At 41.2% G+C, this 14,653-nt stretch overlaps 1 long non-coding RNA gene across 4 annotated transcripts in view; it reads right to left on the bottom strand.

Moving 5' to 3' along the window:
* Positions 1–907: 907 nt before the first annotated feature.
* Positions 908–14,653, bottom strand: part of LOC311605571 — a 93,242-nt gene continuing 79,496 nt past the window's right edge. For 3 of the 4 annotated variants that reach the window (XR_014782012.1, XR_014782013.1, XR_014782014.1), the window contains 3 exons: positions 9,307–9,387; positions 5,926–6,045; positions 908–1,207 (listed from right to left, as the gene is read on the bottom strand). This is a non-coding gene — a long non-coding RNA (uncharacterized lncRNA). The remainder of the gene's footprint in view (positions 1,208–5,925; positions 6,046–9,306; positions 9,388–14,653) is intronic. The other variant, XR_014782015.1, reaches the window with a different exon arrangement.

Raw genomic sequence — 14,653 nt, 5'->3', positions numbered from 1 at the left:
AAATATCTGTTAGGCCAAATATAGAGCACTGTTCATAACCCTGTGAGCTCTATGGTCTTGCTATGTGTAAACTCTGGGTGTGGTTCCTTACCTCCTTCTAAAGTTTGTTCCCAAACTAGTCCTGAAAGCCTAACCAAAACCAGTGCTTTAATATTAACTAAATATTCAGTTATCCAAGCATAAGCTACTGCTTAATTTAAAACATGTTAGTTTGCCCTCTGTGATAGCTGAAATGGAGAGAATGTTTTACAAGCTGAAAGGACACAAATGCATCTTTCAGAAATGTTTTAGAAGTCTGAAAAATCAAAGGAATACCACAGTCAGCAAACACTCTAGATGTGGCTTACCAAGGAGGTGAATCATGGGCTTTCTCATGCTAGGTTGGAAGATTTTGTTCTTTGGGTCCCCTAAGGGAGACCAGATCAATAGAAAGGAATTGAGGTTGGTGCAAAGTAAACCAGTCTAAGATCTGTGAGGCCTGAAGTTTACCCCTCCAGAAAATCATCAAAATGTATTCCCTGGTGAGTCTTCTCCTCTTTCTTTCTATCATTTATTTATTTATTTATTTCCAGATGTGTGTGTATGTGTGTGTGTATGTATGTATCCTGTAATCACTCAATCTTTTCTTTCTAATTTCTTCTTACTTTATATGAATATATTTCTTTTTTCTCTTTCTTTCTTTCTTTCTTTCTTTACTTCTTTCTTTCTTTCATGAATATAATTCTGATCTCATTATCTCCTGTAGTTGTGTTACACAAAGTCATAAACACAAAGCAACATTCGGAGGAGAAAAACAGAATTAGGGCCTTTGAGCTTCTGGTCATAACATTTTCAACAACCCATCAATGCATAACTCAGAATTCTATTTTAAGTATTTCTGCTTAAAAACCACCCACCCACCCACCCACCCACCCACCCACACACACACACTTTAGAAGACACATCTCACCATTCCACAGCCTTCTTGTGTTTAGGGGCACCAGATAGCCTTTCAGTCAGTATGAATAGAGGACTTTTTAAACAGCAAAATCACCAAAAATGGGTATAGAGCATGAAAAATGTGTGGCATTGGATTCATAGTGAAGAGATACTTGCTAACAGCGTCAGAGCTGAAGTGAGAGGGCTGAGCATAGCTGTATTCAGTCTCTGCTAAGGCCATGCTTGTCAAGCCTTTCCTAGTTCCATCAGCCAGCACATCTGTAAGTGACTGTGAAAGGACAGGGAAAATTTATTGTAGGCTGGTAACTGGTAAGTTCAAACATTAATTTATAAATGCTAATATGATAGATCTACAGATACGGATGTTAATGTGATTATGTGTATACAAGCATGCATAATATAATTTCTATTCTTTTCTACTCTGCTTTAATCAAATTTATTTGTATATAAGTATCAAGTATCAAGCACAACTCAAACAAGTTATAAATTTGAATATATTACCCAGTAGGTAAACTTGTGTGCATCTTTAGGTACCATGAAGACATGAAAACACCCAAAATGTCAGAAGATGACTGAAAAATGTTTGCCTGGTAAATGTTAAAGGCACATCTATAAATAGGACAACTGACTATAACACATTGCACCTTAAAGCATTGTTATGTATTCTGAGTGAAAGAGGAGTTTCAACATGACAGGAAAGAGGCAAAGCTAACTGCATGGTCAGCCCACACTAGTGTGTAAGGAGCCGAGAGGCCCTGAGGCCCAGGACAGAAGGGAAATGAACCAGGTCAAAGGCAGAAGGCAGCTTTCTTTGTGTTCCCTTCACCCACAAGAACAGAAAGCTGCAATTTAGCCTCTTTGTTCTGAGAATCTTGAGAACTGTCATGACTATGAAAGAAAGTGAAGAAATTCTACCCGCAAGACTTGAGAAGCAACAATATTTGTTATAATTAATACACAAAGGCTAAATTTGTGCTGAGTGCAGGAGCCCAAACTAAAGGGAGGGGAAGAAATCCTGAGTGTATGAAGTCCTGAGTGAGTCTTTTTTGATGTGAACAAATCCTGTCCAGGACTTTAAGACCAATTGATCAATGGCGAATTGACAAGACTGTTACCCATATGGGCCAGGTTCAAAAGGAATGACAAATTTTTCCTTGGGAGCCAGAGTATGAGTTTTTGTGAACAACTGATCAATGTGTGCAGAGACTAGCAACTGTGGCTTTCTCTTCCCACGTATTTATGAATGAAGACCGCTCCTACAGAGACCTCCTAGAAAGACTAGCCAACTACTCCTCTTGGGCTATAAACATGCCAAGGTTCCTGTCAAGGCAGTTAGAGAAAGTCACACAATTCCAGCTGCATTGAATGTGTGTTTCCTCATTTCTTCTCTGCTCATATGTAGGCACTGGAACTCTGGCTGCATGGGACACGACACCAAACTTATTAGTTCTATCATGGGAATTTGTGGGAGAGATTAATAAGCAAGCTGATAAAATTCCTGAGGCTCAGTTGAATCTGTCTTTTTAGGTGACAGAACCAGAAGTCATCAAGGTTCTCACCGGAACTATACTCTTCACAAAGGATGAACTCTAATAAAATAAGTTATGCTATTAGGAAAAAAATTAGGAAGACACAACAAAAAGTGGCACACATAGGAATTAGCATTTTGTCCTGCCTCCTGATGCCACCTGTGGCAGGCAGGAGAACTGGCCGACTTCCCTTGGCTGGGCAGTGTGGAAGAGCTGGCCCTGGAGTCTTGTGTGGGAGAACTGGCCCTACCCGTCTCTGGGGTGGTGCTGGAGAGCTGGCCTTGCTTCTCACTGGCTGTAGTACTTGGGAGATCATACTTGCACCTTCACCTAGTCTGGGCTGCTTGGTAGAGCTGGTCCTGGTGGCATGAGCATGGGAAAGCTGACTCTGATGGCAAGTACATGGGAGAACCAGCTCCACCTCTTACAGGCTGCCACAAGCTGGAGACCTGTCCTGACTCCTCTCCTGGGGGAAGTGGGAGAGCTGGCCCTGGTGGTGCAGGTGAAGAAGAGACATCTGGCTGACCAACACAGGCTCAGATCCAGGGCTTGGAGTTGGCCTATCCCAACATCTACCCCATTTAATGAACTGCTGAAGTGCATGAAGGTGTTGGTCTTGTAGAACCAGAGCTGCAGGATCTCCATGACACACGGCAACAACAGGATATCCAGTACTGATAGTGTACCAGAAAATCATTATTTGTTTAAATGAAAAAAAATTGATTGTTGGTTAAACACTTTTGAAGAGAGATTCAGTAAACTGGAAAATTATTTTTAAAGAACCGAAAATGTAAGCCAGGCGTGGTAGCACACGCCTTTAATCCCAGTGCTCGGGAGGCAGAGGCAGGCAGATCACTGTGAGTTTGAGGCCAGCCTGGTTTACAAAGCAAGTCCAGGACAGCGAAGGCTACAAAAGGAAACCCTGTCTCTAAAAGCCAACAAACCAACCAACCAGCCAAAGAATGAAAAATATAGTGTAGAATGTATAGTGGGAGTTATATTAAAACCAGTTATCCAACACTAGGTCATATTTACATAGAACAAGGAAACAAACTGGAATTAAATATTCAGTTTATGGTTCAGGCAGAAGTTACCAAATTTAGGCTTTCAGGTATTTAGCCTTTTTTGGAGTCAAATATTCTGGCTAATTTTTTAAGTTCTAAATTTATATGTGAAATAATGCCTTTTATTATGGCATTTTCACACACACTCTGTTTTCTCCCTCCCGCTTTCCTGTCCTTCCTTTTAGCTCCCTTCTTCTCTCACTGTCCTCCCTCTGCTTTCATGCCACTAACATTCTATTTCCATTTTCTCCTCTATATCTTTCTCTTAATACTTCTATTTTCCTTCTCTTGTCTCACCTTTATTCTCGCGGCTTATTCCCGCTCTCATACATACTGCAAATACATAAAAATTAATGTTTGGGATCTGCATGTAAGACACACATGAGACATTGTCTTCTAAGTCTGGCATGCTTGCCTTAAAATGATAATTTCCAGTTTCTTCTGGTGATGGAGAGTTACCAAATTCCCATATCATACTTTGTGAAATGATCTGATTTCCATAAGAGAGATGACATTTCCTAGTTTACTATAACCTGCCTGGGTAGTTTAAGAAACTAGAAATGAGACTCAGAAAAAAACATCCTCTTTCTCCTTACAATTAAGCCTACATCTATTTGTTTTTCTTTTAAAACAATTATAAATAGCATCAGTATCTTTGTGCTTTTAGATCAAACCAGAACAATACTGTCGTCTTCAATGAGTTAAAAGGAGAAAAGACAAATTCCTTTTGTGCTATCACCATGAGCTCAATATCCAACTGCGTTTGTGTCATTTAAAATGAATTTTAATATAAACAAGTCCAAAGCTGGGAAGTGTTGTAGGTGGCATAAATTACTTGGTATGTTTCTTCACTAATCCTCACAGAAACGGCAATAATCAATGGTCAACCAGTCTTCATTTCATGGGAGGATGCCACAATCAAGAATACAGTTTTTAAGAGACATATCTTCTTTTTCATCTATCCTACATTTTTGGTGCTCCAAGTTGCTGGAAAGATAGGTTGTATAAGCTGATTGGAACCAGCTAGTTTCCCTAGATTTCATTAGCTTTTGTTTGCAAATATTTTCCTATTAAGTTCCAATTCAGTTTCGTCCAGCTTATGCAATACTGACTCTTTGTTCTCATTTCAAAGTTTTGCCCATTTGTTACAGGAACTCCTTGGAGATGTCTTTTGTGAACTAGCCAATGGCTCTCACATATTTGTTTAAATTGGGCCCTTTGTTGTTCACGTGTGTTTGTAGAGATGACTAATATTGGTGGATACTGAGCAGAACACTGACTGCAGTCCATCAGAAATTCAGAGGCAGCCCCTTCCTTCATCCTTCAGTTTCCTGGGCTTTGGAGGTTATTGCTTAGTATTTATAATGATTTATAATGTTTTCTTTTTTTCCTTCCTTCCTTTTTTTTATTTTATTTTTTATTTTTGCCTTGCCTGTCCTGTAACTCTCTTTATAGACCAGGCTCAAACTCACAGATCCACCTGCTTTTGCCTCCAAAGTTCTGGGATTAAAGATGTGTGCCCACCATGCCCCCTTGTTCTTATAACAGAAGCCTGAAGAAAACCAATGTTTTGACTCTCCCTGACACTAAACTTGCTTGCAGTTCATTTTCTTAGGTTAGAGATGCCAAGAGTTGCTATTAATCCTACAAAAGTAGCCTAAAAATAGGCGAGTAGCTACAAATGCACTCATATTGGAGACTGTGTTTTAGGTTTAACATGGGTGAAGGTGAGGTAGAGAATAGCTTCATTCTGCTGCCAGTGGTTGGGCCATAAGACTCGGGATCCTGTTGTATACTATGGAAGTGATTTGAAGTATCTAAGTGGCTGACTAATAACTATTGCTCATCAAAAGCATTAGAACACATGGATACTTGACACCACTAAATTGTTTTTATGTCAAAAAGTAAAAATGTATCTATTTGACTTTCATAAATATAAGGTTGATATATCAGAGCACTGTAGAGTAGAAGAGCATAATATTAACGAGCCAGAAAGCTAGACACATATTTGTATTTGCAGAGGAAGGTTTGGTGAAATAAATGTAGTAAAGTTTAATCTCAGTTTATTTCTCTGTCTCTTTGAAAAATGTTATTTGTGATTGATATATTCTTACCTAAGTCAGAGAAGACATAGGAGTGATCTAGTTTGTTGTTGTTGTTTTGGTTTTTGTATTTTATGGTGTTTTAGAAGAAAAAAGAATGATCTTTTATTTCTATATTGGGCTGGCTTATGCACCTGGCTGGGATAAGTTCTAATCTGCCCACAGCCTGTGGATGGGCAGACTAGTCAATACTTTCTTCACTCTTTTCACAAGTCACTAGAAAAGGATTAGAGAAGCAGGGAAGATAAATTGAAAACAATAAATATTCTTAATATATCTTGTTTGACTTACTGTTCTAGGATAGAAAGTGTTCACTTGACAAAGTGCAGTTGGTATCACTGAATAGGATATGTGATTTCATCATTTTCTTGGCAAGAGCTTCTCAAACATTAATGTGCTCACTCATATCACCTGGAGAAAAAAACTTGTTAAAATGTAGAAGTAGTAGATTTAGGTGAAAGCCAAATTTTGCATTCTAACAAACTCACAGATGATGCTGTAATTTGAGAGTCACACTTTGAGTAGTGCTACAATTTGCCCTTAAATGTCCCTAAAGGGTCATGTGTTGAAATTTTATTCTGTAGCACATGGCATTATTGAGAAGTGTGGAAGTATTTAGAAAGTAAGACATTTAGGAGGAAGTCATATAATTGTGGAAATCATGTAGAGGGGATACTGTGACCTTTAACCCTTCCTATACCATGAAGTGACAAGGTCCTTTTGGTCACATGCTCCCAATATGATAACTGAGTTGCCAGACAGAACCTAATGGGTTCCTAATGGAACCAAGTGATTATGGAACGGACCCTTTGAACACATCAACCCCAATAAAATATTCCTTCTTGTTGTTGTTTTACTTTGTGGTCCTGGAGGACAGACTACAAGACCATTTATAATACTAGATGAGTGCTCTTCCACTCTGCTACTCCAAGCCCTAAACCTTTCTGCTTTTTAATATTCTTATCTTAGTTATTTTGTCACAATGATAGAAAATTGGCTAATCAAATATTAGGAACAAAATATATTTTAGTTTGCCTTTCTTGCTATTCTTGATATAGATATATAGCCAACCGTTAGGACCACAGATAATAAGATATGAAAATAAAAGCAGCTGCAGCTTAGTAGTTATTCGTTATTAGTAGTAGTAGTAATTATTATTAGTAATTATTATTATTATTATTATTATTATTATTATTATTATTATTATTTCGATAGCTATTAGTGACTGTGGTAAAGATTTACTGGGAGGAAGCCACAACCTGGGAGATGCTCTGTGTATTAGTTACCTTTTTTTTCATTGCTGTGACAAAGTGCCTGACAAGAAACAACTTAAAGGAAGAATGGTTTATTTTGCCTCTCATTTTATAGGACCAGCTATCATGACTATTAAAACATGGATGTAGGAGCCATGAGGCTACTTGCTAACATTTTAGTTGATCATGAGCAGAGAAAAGACAAAAAAAGAAAGGGGGGGCGGGGGTGGACTTTAAACCTCAAGGTCACCTCCTAAGATGTCACACACTCCAGTTAGACCCTTCTTAAAAGTTTCACAAGCTCCTGAAACAGTATCCAATGGTCAAAGAGAACCACACACACCTGTGGAGGACAGTTTGTGTTTAAACTTTAACATTATGTTAGTGAAATAAAGCTGGCCCAGGAATATAGTTATTACATGTTCTCATTTGTGGGTGGTAAAAAAACAGTTGATTTCATAGAAATAGAAACTGGAATAGTGGCTGTTAGGGCATTAGAAGTGTAGGGACAAGGTGTTTAGAGAAAGGTGAGACAATGCAGTCAAGCAGGAAGAATTGATTCTAGTGTTTTATAGCACAGTAAGTGGATTATAGTCTACCTAGATTTACCAAATGTTTCAAGATAGCTCAAAGAGCCTGAGTAATTTTGGCGTATAGAAATTACAAAGTTGTTTCACTCTTGGTTGCCCATCATAACTAAATGATGTAAGGCCAATCCTAAACACACCTAAAACACAGATTTTACTTTCGGAACATATACATGTTCATGATTGAGCTGAATTGGAAGTGTCCTGCTTGTTGTCTAGCGTCCATAGTGCCACAACACACTATGCAATCCACCTTAGCTGGGAAGTCATCAAAGTCACACCCAACTGTGAATCCTGAGAGCCAATACCAATCTGCTTGGCGAGATGTGCCCATTGGTGCACTAGTGGTACGAGTGTCATGAGGTCGCCCAATTCTTTCTGATTATATTTGAAACCCACTCTCAAGGAGGGAAGCCATGTATGGCTCTATAAACCTGGGTAAAAGTCCATCAATTTTTAGTTTACAAAGTCACAGTCCTTGGGCAAGAAGTTGCAAGGGGACAGACCTACCACTATTGTTTTGGTAAATAGATGCGGGGCCAATCTACCGTATAGTTTTTTGTTGTTGTTGTTGTTGTTGTTTTGGTTTTGTTTTGTTTTGTTTCTCTCTGTAGATTAGTGCTGCTTCTCACTTTTGGTCAGAAAAATCTTCTGTTTGCTGCAGGTGATGGTTAAGGCAGAGAAACACAGCTGGTCGAAATGCTGAGAATGAAGTGACTGCTAACTTAAGAGAAGAGGAGGTAGAAAGACTCCAGGAACCAGAGGGCGGGGAAGAGTGCTGCTAACAATGTCTTTTGGACATGATGCGGCCATTGCAACCATGAAACCACAGCATCTATGGTTGGTGGCCTATCGTCTTGTTCACAAGACCTGTACAAAACTGAGCCCATCAACACTCTCCCTCTTCTACGAGTAGCTATTGGCAGTTAATGGTTACTCATGGGAGGTGAGTGATAAAAAAAGATACCCTAGCTGTTTGAATCAGGGGTAATGATAATTACTCTGGCTTGATAATTTATGTTATGTGTTAAATATTTGTGTGTACCTTGTAAGTATCTGAAAATATTGTGTGCTAATTGATGAAATGCACATTCTTATTCAGTGATGGAGATGCCCGATGTCTAAACTGCCTTCCTAACAAGCTGTTAAGAATCACTGAAGCATCTGGTCTAGGACCAAACTGGGCAGTCTCTCCAGACAACAGAATTTACAACATTTCTCCCATCTTTCTCTTTTAATTTGCATTTTACTTGAATTTTCTAGGGAAAAATGAGATGTGACATAATTCTGAATTTATTTAAATGGGACACTTCCTGATATTCTGGAAATAGAAACATGAAGGAGAGTGAGACGTGAGGGTTTGTGCGGGGATGTAGCGAGCTGGGAGAATGGAGGGGCAGGGTGAGGACAAAGGGAGCTGGGTTCTCCTTGAGTTTAGCTCTTTTCCACATGGCTTCACTTGCTCATTAGCTCACAGTGTCTGTGCCTGACCTATAATCCTAAATCACGGAGGGGTCCAGAATTGCCTTTACTTTGTTGTATATCTCAGACCACATAGAAGACCGAGATGAAGAGCTTTAGCAGCGAAGTTCCTGTGTGACCAGCACTTCCTCTTTTTCATTCCACATTGAGTGAACAGAATTCAGCAAGACTTCTGTTCCATCTCACGTCTGAACAGCTCAAATTCCTGTCTGCGCATGTGCGCACATTATTTGGACGCAAGTCTCTGTCCCATCATCCCCCACTCCAGGGGCCTCTTTTTTTCATTGACTGGCAGTGGCAGGCCAGCACAACTTTCCCTCTCACTTCATCCACACTATATCCTCACTCACCGTCACTCTGCCCTACAGTTTGGGGGCCACTCCTGCTTCCCTCTGGTCACTCAGCGTTGGGTGCAGACTGCTGGAGGTAAACTGTAGAGAACAAGCCCTGTGTCAGTCTTGTCGGTATCCATGACGTTTCTCATATTTTCATCCTAGTTGCACACCCATAGCCTTTTCACATGAGCTTGGGGTTCTGTGCTAAAGAAGCACAGACGCTTTCCCCACTTACTTTTGAAACTGCATTGCACAAGCATGAAAACTGAGAAACATTCCTCTTCCTTACCAGCCAATTGAAACTGTCCTGATGACAGTCCCAAAGTAACCACACAGGCCGTGAGCCAACGTTCCATTTGGGAGATTTCCCCACCTTCCTCTCCTGTCAATGAAGCAAGTAGTTCCCAGATGACTTCCCCATCTAGCCCAGCGGTTACTGGAAACATGTTTCCAGAGAAGTCAATGACAGAACTGCCTAGGCAGGGGAGTTGTAGATAGATGTAGGAGGCGGGCTCTTTCATGAAACCAACTGAGGGAACCAACTGCGGTGTGTGTGTGTGTGTGTGTGTGTGTGTGTGTGTGTGTGTGTGCGCGCGCGCGCGCGCGTGCGCACACGCGCGTGCACGCGAGTGCACCTGTGTGGATGATATGGGTGAAGTAATCTTGGATATACTCGATTGGTAGTGCTGTATCAGTGAACTACACTTCCTGCCCTAACTATCTCTTTTTAAAAAAAAACTCTTTAACTCTTTCAAACACACTCACTTTCTATAGTGATATAAGCGATACAAATAATGGAGAAATTCAGAGGCACTTTTGGTCATGAAAATGTCAAGGATTGGCGTTGTACATAAAACGCCACTGATGTTAGATAAAATGTGAGTCACAATTTCTCTTGTATGTATACATATTTGTTCATGCTCACATACGTGCGAATGTATACAATGCAGAAACAGCCAGAACTCTGTATAACTCTTTAAATGTTGAAGGTCAGGTAGCCCTCGTCATCCTCTAATCCTTTTCAGACTTTATTCCCAGGGGTTGCTGCATGGTATGAGAGGAGAGGTTGGTTGTGTTTCGAGAAGTTAGGTAAGCCTTCAGATATTGAGCTCCAGGTGAGAGCAATTCTTACAAGTACAGTTACCTGAGTTATATTATGATAAAGTAACAGCATTGTTGGGGTGGGGAGGTCCAGAAACTGGCAGTAAGAAGTGGATGGGGAAGCCCACAAGGGCATGTGGAGGTAAGAGAAGAGCAAGGCTTCTCTCTATGGGACTGAAAGCATTCAGCATAGAACCCCAGGAATTCCATGAACCACAGAATCTAAGGCCACCCACTCCTAATGCTAACACCAAAAGAGAACATGCAACTGTGATGTTGGCATGATTCCTCTTCATATTACTCCAACAACTTCCTTTAATAAAGAAGAATAGTTCCTTTACTTTGTGGCCTTGGTGACCCAGCTGCTTTTGCACACAGCTTTATGTCTCCATAAAGGAGACAGGCTGAGAAAGCTGTTCTGGATAGACAGTTGCTGAGGCACTTGGCACTTGCTGTTCTGGATTGTGTAGGATATGTACTGTGTGCTCCATGCTTGTCATGGCTAGAGCTAGGCAGTTCACATGTGTTACCTCCTTCTGCCTTTTCAGTGTCCCTCCCAGGTCGGTATCAGCATTCAGATTCCAAGGCTCTTCTCTGAATACAGAGAGTTTAGTAACTTGGCATAGTTGCTAGATAGTTCATTCCTGTAGAATGGTACTTGGTCCCCCAATTGTTCTGAGGAGACTTTTAGATTCTTCACAAGATTGACTGACATCTAATTTGTCTACAAAAGTCTTCATTCTCATTCTGAATTACATTCAAAATTATTATTAAATTACTTGTGTAAATTTTATAGTAAACACAATTTTTATTGAAGACCAAATTTAGCTCTAGGTGAATTCAAGGATTCAAAGCTAAAAGGAATGCCTTAAAATCCTTAGATCATTACTTAGGTGACTCTATTCTAGACTTTCATGTAGGTTCCTGAAGGTGTGCTTTCTAAAACTATTTTATTGGGTTCTTATATCTCCTTTCTTCTCCATCCCAACCCCTGCCAACACTCCAATACCAGTTAAGAGAGAAAGAAGGTTAGTGGGGAGAGGGGGGAGAGTCTATCTTAGCTGCTTTCTGCTGGTTAGGGCCATAGTTCCTTGGGTAAGTCAAACCCTCCTTTCTACAATATCTAACTTTTCCCCATCAAAGTCCATCAACAGCAACCAAGAGATATGGGGAGTGGTGAGTGGTAGTGGTGGGTAGTGGTGAATGTTGTTGTTGTTGTTAGTGGGTGGTGGTGGTGGTGAGTGTTGTTGTTAGTGGGTGGTAGTGGTATTGGTGGTGTTGGGTGTTGGTGTTGGTGTTGGGTGCTGTTGGTTCTGGTGTTGGTGTTGGTGGTGTTGGTGTTGGTGGTTCTGGTAGGTGGTGGGTGGTGGTAGTGGTGGTTTTGGTGTTGGTGTTGGGTGTTGTTGTTGTTGTTGGTAGTGTTGGTGTTGTTGGGTGGTGTTGGTGTTGGTGTTGGTGGTTCTGGTGTTGGTGGTGGTTCTGGTGAGTGGTGGTGGTGGGTGATAGTAGTTGTGGTTTTGGTGTTGGTGTTGAGTGTTGATGTTGGGTGTTGGTGTTGGTGTTGGTGTTGGTGGTGTTGGGTGGTGTTGGTGGTTCTGGTGTTGGTGTTGGTGGTGGTTCTGGTGAGTGGTGGTGGTGGGTGATAGAGTGGTGGTTCTGGTGGGTGGTGGTGGTGGTTCTGGTGGGTGGTGGTAGTGTTGGTGTTGGTGTTGGGTGTTGGTGTTGGTGGTGGGTGGTGGTGGTGGTGTTGGAGGTGGTGGTTCTGGTAGGTGTTGGTGGTGGGTGGTGGTAGTGGTGGTGTTGGTGTTGGTGTTGGGTGGTGTTGGTGTTTGTGGGTGGTGTTGGTGGTGTTGGTGGTGGTGGTTCCCATCGGTGGTGGTGGTGGGTGCTGTTGTTAGTGGGTGGTAGTGGTGTTGGTGTTGTTGGGTGTTGTTGGTGTTGGGTGGTGTTAGTGGTGTTGGTGTTGGGTGGTGTTAGTGCTGTTGGGTGGTGTTGGTGTTGGTGGATCTGGTGGTGGTGGTGGGTGGTGGTAGTGGTGGTGGTGGTGGTGGTTCTGGTGGGTGGTGGTGGTGGTGGTGGTGGTGAGGGGGGAGCATTCTTCTTTCTCAGAGCCCCCTGTTCTCACTGGGCATTGGCATTTACTCCTTCTCCAGAGTCCTCAGAATTAAACTATCTGTAGGTGACAGATAGCCCCTCTTAGAGCCCACATGAGGCAAATAATTTGCTTCTGTGGAAAATCTGAATCACTCATATCACACAACTGGAATTAAAACAAAAGCATGTTTACATAACAAAACTGAGTTTTTAAAGACATCAAAATTTCCACTATAGGTTCCTCTTTAAGCAATCACAAAATCAAAGCTACAAGAGAAAATGCTCATGAGTTTAACTATATGCAAAGGTGAAAGTTTCTACTCGTCAAATAATTTTATGACTTTAAAATGTGTGTTTTAAAATTGTGTCAGCTAGGAATGTACACGCATATATAAAATATTACTATAAATAAATGAGGGGAAGCAGATAACCCAAGAGGAAATCATAAAATATTGATGTTGACATTCACATTTTGCTAGAGAAATACATGCAACCAACATGTAAATATTTGAAAGGATGCCATCTTCACATTAGGCAGATGCCAAGTACAGGTTAAAAACATGAGGCAAGGAATTCTGACACACTGTAATGGAGAAGGCAAGTGGTACACACAATGTGACATGACTTTGAACAGTTTCATAAATCTAGGAAATGGGTTTCTATGTACAGCTCTGATACACAGATATGGATTACTTTACACAATAAGTGTTTACTGAACTGTCGCACCCTCCTGCCGGCAGGAACAATGCAGACACCAGGATCCTTCTCAATCGCGCTTTATTGGGAGCATCCTTGAAGCTAAATCGAAACACCCCACATGCCTGCGAGCACGCCGTTTAAATACTGTCTGGACGTGGCATGTCAAAGTCTCATTGGTTACATTTGGATGCCTCATTAGCATGCCTCATTAGCATGCCCCATTAGTATGCTTCATTAGCATGCCTGCAGTTGAGTGGGCCATGTTGGAGTGCTTCATTTGCATACTCCTGTTCGGGAGGGGTACATTGAGAGGGCTTATGTCTGCGCATGTGCGGGAGTGTTAACAGTTGCCGCCAAGTGGTAACGGTCGCCGCCATTATCGGGTGTGGCCGCGCCTTACACTGAACATTTGATATTAGCAGCATGTCTTTATAAAAATTTATATTGTTTTGAGAATTTAATATGTGAGTAGCTATATTTACGTCATTTCCACACCTCTTTTCCTCTCTCCAGTTCCTCCAGTACTCCACCCTGACTCCTGTACCTCTCAAATTCATGGGCACTGTAAAAATATAGTTACCAGCCCCCTCCCTCACATACCCATTTATGCCCTTTCTTCTTTTTTATTTTATTTTTATTATCTTTTAAAATTGATAATATTCATATTATATCTCAATTGTTATCCCATCCCTTCTCCCTCCCTCTTGCTTTCCCCCTACTCCCCTCCCCTATGACTGTAACTGAAGGGGACCTCCTCCCCCTCTATATGATCCTAGGGTATCAAGTCTCTTCTTGGTAGCCTGCTATCCCTCCTCTGAGTGCCACCAGGCCTCCCCATCAAGAGGACGTGGTCAAATATGGGGCACCAGAGTTTGTGTGGAAGTCAGTCCCCACTTTCCACTTAACTGTGGAGAATATCCTGTCCATTAGCTGGATCTGGGTAGAGATTTTATGCTCACTGCACATATTGTCCTTGTTTGGTGCCATAGCTTGAGCAGAACCCCTGGGCCCAGATCTGCCCATCATAGTGTTATTTTTGTAGGTTTCTAGGACCCTCTGGATCCTTCTATTTCCCCAATCTCCTATACTTCTCTTACCTAGAGTCCCAATAGGATGTCCTCACCTCTATCCCACTTTCCTGGTAAGTGAAGACTTTCATGGAGCATGCCCCTTGGGCTAGTGTCCAGATATAAATGAGTATATATCATTTGAGTCTTTCTACTTCTGGGTTAACTCACTCATTATGATCATTTCTAGTTCAATCCATTTGTCTACAAATTTCAGAAATTCCTTGTTTTTAATAGTTGAGTAGTATTCCATAGTGTAAATATACCACAGCTTCTTTATCCATTTTCTACTGAGGGACACTTAGGCTGTTTCCATGTTCTGGCTATTATGAATAAGGCTGCTATGAACATGGTTGAGCATATGTCCTTGTTGTGTGCTAGAACATCTTCTGGGTATATTC

The sequence above is a fragment of the Acomys minous genome (assembly GCF_964271855.1).
Source record: "Acomys minous genome assembly, chromosome: 9".
NCBI lineage: Eukaryota > Metazoa > Chordata > Mammalia > Rodentia > Muridae > Acomys > Acomys minous.
This window is presented reverse-complemented; position numbering and strand designations above follow the sequence as displayed.